This window comes from Microcaecilia unicolor, chromosome 2 (assembly GCF_901765095.1).
Source record: "Microcaecilia unicolor chromosome 2, aMicUni1.1, whole genome shotgun sequence".
Classification (NCBI taxonomy): Eukaryota; Metazoa; Chordata; class Amphibia; order Gymnophiona; family Siphonopidae; genus Microcaecilia; species Microcaecilia unicolor.
This window is the reverse complement of record NC_044032.1, coordinates 491,320,418-491,328,168: the sequence shown is the minus strand read 5'-3', so window position 1 is coordinate 491,328,168 and position 7,751 is coordinate 491,320,418. Positions and strand designations below refer to the sequence as shown.

The window sequence follows — 7,751 nt, the reverse complement described above, 5'->3', positions numbered from 1 at the left end:
ACACCTCTCTTGCACCAGGAAGAAAAAGGAGACACCTGAAGCTACTTGTTATTCCAACCTGGCACCCTGCACCTGATCTCTAAGGGGAAGGCACCATCCAGAGCAGGAGAAATACAATTTAAATATCCAGCTGAAGTGTCATGAGTAAAGAAGAAGATATCAGATGTGAAGGAGAACACCTGCTAGCAGAGCAATTGAATCTACTACCACTAGTTGTCTGCAATTGTTGTGTTCACATCTTGTATAGTGCACTGATAAAAGTTTAACAACTTTTAACTGGATCAGCACTAAAGAACTCTGTGTGACTCAACACTCAGGTAAGGTTTAAGGAGAGAGGAGTGAAGACATGTTTTCTTTTTTAATGCCAATGAATTTTTATTAAAGACACATTAGTGCCATTTGTTAAACACTTCAACATCTTACAAGTTTTTCCAGGTACAACATCTTACCAAATGTTCTATAAATAACTAAAGTACACAAAAGTAATACTTCCTCTTTCACATTGCCTCTCAGAAGCATCAAGGTCACATATTTTGTGGAAGTAATGACAATAAACAACTCTGTCATAAAATAAACATGTTCCAACGTAAATGTGCTTACAACTGCAATGGTGGTGATATTTCTACCAGTCCAAAACAAAGTTACAGTTCACATAATGAGCTGCTGCTACACTTGGGCAAGTCTTGTAAAATAAACTTGTTCTCCACAAATAACTTAATTGTGACTACTTTTCACTTTATTCCTCATCGCCACTTCATAGGAGAACTACAAAAAAAAAAATAGTAAGCTTCTCCTTACCAATATTAAAGCCCCTTAGTCTCAAAATGTTTTACTCAATGTAAGGACGTGGAAGTAAGTCTCCAAAGCCCAGTAATTTCCCATCCAAACTGCAAGGATCCATCGTAGCTTATAGTGCATGGCTCATTATGCAATTTTCACTACAAAATAGTGCCCTCAATAGTGTTCAAATTATCAGTAATATAATCGTGAAGAATACACAGCTCAATTGATATTACTGAATGTTATCTCTTCAGATTTTGCTCAACTATTGAGGATTCAAATAGATGAAAAGAAATATACTCTAAAAACCTAAGAAAAAAAGGATATATAGCCAGAAACCACACATAAAATGGTGATTAATGAATCTTTGGGTCTACTTCTGAAAATCTGAAGAGAGAACATTCAGTATTATCAATTGAGCTGTGTGTTCTTCATTATGCAAGTTTGCCATCTTGGCTAGATGACAGACAACCATATACTTCCATCTCATACCACCAATCTTTATTAATCTAGACAGCTACTAGAACTAGATGTCATATATACCTACAACCTATATGCTTTCATATTTGCCCAAGTGCAGAGGCCGACTTGCATTTCTTAGTGTCCTTTGCCATAATGTTTATACCTTCAAAGTTCCAAGGAAGCACAAATTGTTTTCTTGAAAGGGAAAAAAATAAATGTTTTCCCAGTTCATATTTTCTTAGTCAGGATCAAGTAACCATCCAAATGCTGGCACTCACAGGAGATTTAACTACCCATGGCAAAAGTGCCAGCTTTTTCTAATGTAATGCACAGGGAGGGCTAATATGCTTCATGTTTTTCTCATTTTTTGAGAGACAAAAAAATATTCTATTATGTCTTCAGAGTGACAAACCATACATTAATAAACTTGTGTTTGCAGAAGCAGAATTACAACATGAAAAAAAATCTCTCATCCACAGATACCAACACCACTCAAAGCAGCTCTTCTGTTAATAAAAGTGCTCTGTCAAAACCAAGAACATGACAGCATATTTCAAGCCATTTCAACATTTCTTTTTGTTTCTATGAAGACATGAATTTAAATTTATAGGCATGTTTCTTTTGACCCGTTTTAAATATCAGACTCACTAACAAGATCTAGTTTTGCCTCAGTGGGATTAATGTGTGCTTGAAGGTTTTCGCTTCCACTGAATCAAATGTGTTGCCACTGTGACATGCCTGACTATCCTCCTCAACACTCCAGTTTGGTCTACATTTGAAATTCAGGACATGTGAGTGAACGATCCATCTCCAGCAAAGAAAAATCTTAGGAAACTGGGTAAAAGGAAAACAGAATCCCTCCGAGACCAAGGTAAAAAGTGTCTGAAAAAACAGACTAAGTTCTCCTATAAGGGTGCCAGTACTTTGATCATTTGGCTATCAAAAAGGCATGTCCATAAAATAAATGTTTCAGTTTAAACCTTTAAGTGCAAAGGCCTTAAGGGGAAAGTTAGGCTTACCCTTTAAGTGGATTATTAGCTCCATGCCTATTCAAACATTTAAATGAAAATCAACAACTCTTTTTTGAGTTTCACTCATGCAGTAAGGCATCTGTGTATTCTTCTCAAAAATCTTAAGAGAAAACAGCTCCCTGAGATTGAAAACAATGTATCAAGAACTGAAAACTGTCACTCAGTTACTCATGCGCTAACAATTAGATCTCTCTCTCTTTTTTTTTAATATATATGATGAAAACTCTTATGTACGATGTATGAAAACCCTTATGTACAACTTATCAAATGTAGTTTGTTTTCTTTACACAATAGTTTTTTCATTTGTCTGCTTCACATACAAGCCAACTGTTAAACACTTCTTATGGAAGTTTTAAACCTATATACATTTCTGGAACACTTGAGCAGGATTCTTCCCCACCCACACAAGCTTGTTTTTGTGCCTCGGATTCTCCTGTCCTTCTGGAGGCTGCCATCTCAACAGCTGAGGTAGAAATAGCTTAAATGTTCAGTGGGAAAAAAAAAAACGCCAAACAAAAAAATACCCCTTCTTTGCACACAGTACTCTCATGTGCTGGAACCTTCCAGCAACATAAGCTCAGTCATGTGACCTTGGCAAATATCCACTATAAAATGGAAGTCTGTTTAGATATAATCGTTCTCAGAGGATCCAGTAGGGTGTTTGAAATTTCAAGAGACATGGCTGGCTGCTGAACTGAACCTTCTGAAGATGAAAATCGAAAGATCTCTTTGAATTCTGAAGATGTGAATAAAGGCAGGAATGATGAATCTCTTCTGTCTGAACGCAGTGCTTGCGCCTGTAGCGGGGACAGTTCTCGCATTCTGTTATGGTTGCTGGGATGCACAGAACCAGGGGAATCTGTTCCATTACTGCAGACATCCTCGTTGCATAGCTGACGCTTTAAAATGGTTGCACCCTCTCTGCCGACATCGCTGTTTAATGTGTTCTGATAAAAGCTCTCCATGGGTTTGAATGTCTGGAGATGATGTTCCTGCCCCATAGGTGTGCTGTCATTACAGGCTCTGGACAGGACTGGCAAGCCGTATTCTGTTTTTCCTGGAAGAAGTTTCCCATTAGCAGTGCCCTCAGTTTTATATGTGCAATTAGTGCTGCATTCAATACAGAGCTGGGGCTCAATACAAGAAGCACCCTGAATTTCAACACTGGGATACCCAACGTTGCCAGTCTTGCTCATGCCACTGCTTTCTATTTGTCCATTAGGTTGTTGGCGAGTAGTAAGGTTGGCTCTAACAGCTTTCTGTCTCTTAAAAGGTGTACTTTGGGAACACAGGTAATTTGGCACATCTGGAGGCTCTATGGTCTCATCATTGCTTTCTATATGTCCATTAGGCTGTTGGCGAGTAGTAATGATGGCTCTAACAACTTTTTGTCTCTTAAAAAGTGCACCTTGGGAACACAGGTAATTTGGCACATCTGGAGGCTCTATGGTCTCATCATTGCTTTCTGTATGTCCATTAGGCTGTTGGCGAGTAGTAATGTCAGCTCTAACTACTTTCCGTCTCTTAGAACGTTTACCATGGGAAGACAGGTAATTTGGCACATCTGGAGGCTCTGTGATCTCATCATTGTTTTCTATATGTCCATTAGGCTGCTGGCGAGTAGTAATTATGGCTCTAACAACTTTTTGTCTCTTAAAAAGTGCACCTTGGGAACACAGGTAATTTGGCACATCTGGAGGCTCTATGGTCTCATCTGTATTGGTTATACTATATTTTTCATTCTTCTTTCGAGTCTGATAGATTATGCACACCCAGACCACAGAGGTGAGGCCAATGCTACACACCACTACAACTGTTATAATTGCCACAGTCATGGTGCTGTCAGTTTTGGCCTTTTCTGCTACATAGCCCAAGACTGGTGAGACGATCATCTGTCTGTGTGCACGCTCTGTTCCTAGTGTGTTGGACATCTTACAAGTATATTTCCCAGCATCTTCTGGCACCACATTTCTGATAACAAGCAGCTGGTTGCCAGCGGTGAAATGGTGCCTCTCTGTTACTATCAGGGGCTCATCGCCCTTCAGCCAAGTGATGTGAGGAGGTGGGCTTCCAGTGGCTTTGCACTGTAGGGCTACAGTGGCACCAGCAATCACAAGATTATCCTTCAGTGAATTTACCAAAGACGGAGTTTCTAGTACATTCAATGAGGCATTGGCTGAGACAGAGCCAGCAGAGTTCTCAGCAGTGCAGCTATAAACTCCCATGTCCTCAAGCTTTACTTCCATGATGAAAAGCACATCGTCATCTGGCATGACATGCATACGGCGCTCTCGAGCAGCAGGGAAATCTGATCCTCCATCTTTCTGCCAGGAAATTTCTGGAGTAGGATATCCCCTAGCAGCACATTCCAGCCGTGCAACTGTCCCTGTTCGAACACTGATGTCATGAGGAGTTTTGGTGAAAGATGGTAATACATTAACAGTCAGCTGAGCCTTGCTGGAGTATGTGGCGCCAAAATGGTTGGATATGATACACTGATAACGCCCCTCGTGTGCGAATGTCACATGCCGTAGGTGCAGAATGGTGGTATATGCTGTCACATCACCATCCTTTGCCCGCAGGTGAGCAAAGTTCTCAATTTCAGGGTTGTGCAGGACTTCATTATTTTTTTTCCAGGTGAAAGTCATTGGGGAGCTACTGCTGCTCACTGCAGAACAAGTAAAGCTGATATCTTCATCCAAGACACCCACAGTCGTCTCTGGCTGGATAATAATTTGAGGCTTGGGAATGTCGTCACACACAAACTTTTCTGGTGGTACTGAGAAAATGCTTTTGTTCTTCAAGGACTCTGGATGGGCACAGGTGGCTACAACAGATGTTTCCAGCCCTCTCGTAGTTAGCCACTCAGGTAGCCACATCAGCATACAATCACACAGAAAGCTGTTGCTGCTAATATGGAGCTCCTTCAGATTCTTCATTGGTGCAAAGGTATCAAATTGCACAGACCGTATTGCATTCTCCCCAAGGTTCAGGTGCTCCAGGGCCTCCAAGCCTGAGAATGCTTTCTTGGCCACTGATTTTATCTTGTTTCCAAATAGAGTGAGCTTGGTCAGACTGTCTAGGCCCCTAAAGGCTGCACTGGTGTCTTCTATTGTGCCCGAGATCTCGTTATGATCTAGTTCCAGAATGTGCAGGTTCTTCAGTCCCTTGAAAGCTCCCTTTGCAACATGGCTGATAGAGTTATGACTAAGGCTTAGAATATACAATCCACCCAGGGATGCCAAGCCTCCTGCATTCAGTCTTGTGAAGTTATTATAGGACAATATTAGTTCATTCAGTTTCTCACAGAACCGCCAGCCATCTGGGTTGATATGAGTTATGGAGTTGTTACCAAGGTGAAAACGAAGGAGAGATGAAAGGCCAAAAAGTGATCCTTTGTCCACCTCAGTCAAGTTGTTATACTCTAGATGCAAGGATTGCATTTTACCAAGGCCCCTGAAGGCCCCGTCTGACAGTTTGTAGATGCTGTTGTGTTGCAGTTTCAGAACTTCCAATTTTCCCAATCCTAGAAACGTGAGCCCTTCAATCAGGCGAATTTGATTCCAATTCAGCTCCAGTTGTATTAGATTGGGTAGCTTGAACGTCTTTGCAGAAAGCTGGGAGATTTTATTTCTGTTTAATCGAAGGATAAGCAGGGACTGATTCAGGTTGTTAAAAGCACCCGCCTCCAAGGTGGTGATTCTGTTGCTTCCAAGATGAAGCTCCTTTATGTGAAGTCCAAATGGAAAACTGCCGTTTGGCATTGCTGTAATCTCATTGGAACTCAGGTCCAGTGTTTTCAAGGAAATGTAGGGCTCAAGCTGGCTTGGTTCCACACTGCGGATCTTATTATGATGGAGAAAGAGAGCGACAACGTGTGAAGATTCAGATCCCAGGGATGGAATGGCTGTCAGCTCATTGTAACTGAATGTTACTTCTCTTAGGTTAGGTAGCCCCTCAAAGGCAGCAGGATCAACCTCTGTCAACTTGTTGTGGCTCAGATCAATGGACACTGCCCCGAAGGGGAGATCGACGGGGACGCGGCTCAGTCCCCGGTGGCTGCAGTTCACCAGCTGATCGGTACCAGAACAGCCTAAAGGAGACGGCGGTAAAACCGCGGCGAAGGCGGAGCCCAGCAGCACCTGCAGAACCGCAACGGAGCTCAGAAGGGACAGCGGCGGTAACCCGGTCCTGGCAAGCGGGGCAGCAGGCATTTTGTATCCAGGGAGGGGGACAGGTGGTGTCCGTAGCGGCAGAGAAAAGAAAAGCAGAGCGTGCTGGTTTCCCTCCAGCCCCGCCCACCCAACATCCGGCGTACCAAGGGCGGGGCGGTCCTCCCCGGGTGTCAGCACAGCAGGTGGAGGGGGGGTGCTCCGTTAGTGCCGCAGTCCCCACCTGCCCAGTGCCCACCAACCCTCTTCGGCACCCAGCTTAAAAAAAACAACAAAAACCTATATGAAGCGTCTCTGCTCTGCTGTAAAGGAAGCAGATCGCCTCGTCGGCCCGTCCCTCATTGTATCCCGCCCTCTGACTTCCTATTTCCGCGAGGGCGGGATATAGTGAGGGAAGGGCTGACCAGGCGATTTGCTTCCTTTATAGCAGAGCAGAGGCGCTTCATATAGTTTTTTTTTTTTAAGCCGGGTGGCAGGAGAAGAGGGTCGTCTGTCCCTCGACGGAGCTGGTGGGGACTGTGTCAGGGATGGGTGCTCATATGGGAGAAGGGGGCTGGGGGGGGGGGCTCATATGGGAGAAGGGACCTGGAGCTGGAACTGTGGTCTGAGAAGGGGGCAGGAGGGAGAATGGGCCCATGCCTGGGGCAGGTGGGAGAATGGTTCTGGGGCTGAAAAGGGGGGCCCTAATGCAAGGCATGTGAATGAAGGGGACTGGAAAGGGGGCTGAAAAGGAGGGTAGGTGGGTTAAGGGGGCTAGTACTGCATCTGGGGGCTGAAAAGGGGCAGGGGCTGAAACTGTGGGGACTGGGGGCTGAAAAGGGGACAGGGAGAAGTGGCTGGGGCTGAAGCTCGCAAATCGTGGGAGAACAGTGCTGGGGTTGAGACTGGGGGCTGAAAAGGGGACAGGGAGAAGTGGCTGGGGGTTGAAGCTCGGGACTGGTGGGAGAAAAGGGCTGGGGCTGAAACCGGGGACTGGTGGGATAGTGGTGCTAAAACTGGTGGCTGAAAAGGAGGGGCAGGTGGGAGATGTGAGCTGGGGCTGGAACTAGGGGCAGGTGGGATAATGGGGCAGGAACTGGGGGCCAAAAAGAAAGGGCAGCGAGAAGGAGGGCAGACCCTTGATGGATGGGAGAGGGAGGGCAAATGGTGGATTGAAGGGGCAGAGAGAAAGGGCAGACAGTGGATGGAAGGGTCGGCAGAGAGGGCAGACACTGGATGGCAGAGAAAGATTGAATAAGCAATAAAAGATATCCAAAGGAAATACTGATGTGTTCAAAAATGATTTGAAATGGAGGGAAAGCCTCAG

General features: G+C 44.5%; 1 pseudogene; it reads right to left on the bottom strand.

Moving 5' to 3' along the window:
* Positions 1–400: 400 nt before the first annotated feature.
* LOC115461374 lies at positions 401–6,500 on the bottom strand (annotated as a pseudogene).
* Positions 6,501–7,751: the final 1,251 nt, after the last annotated feature.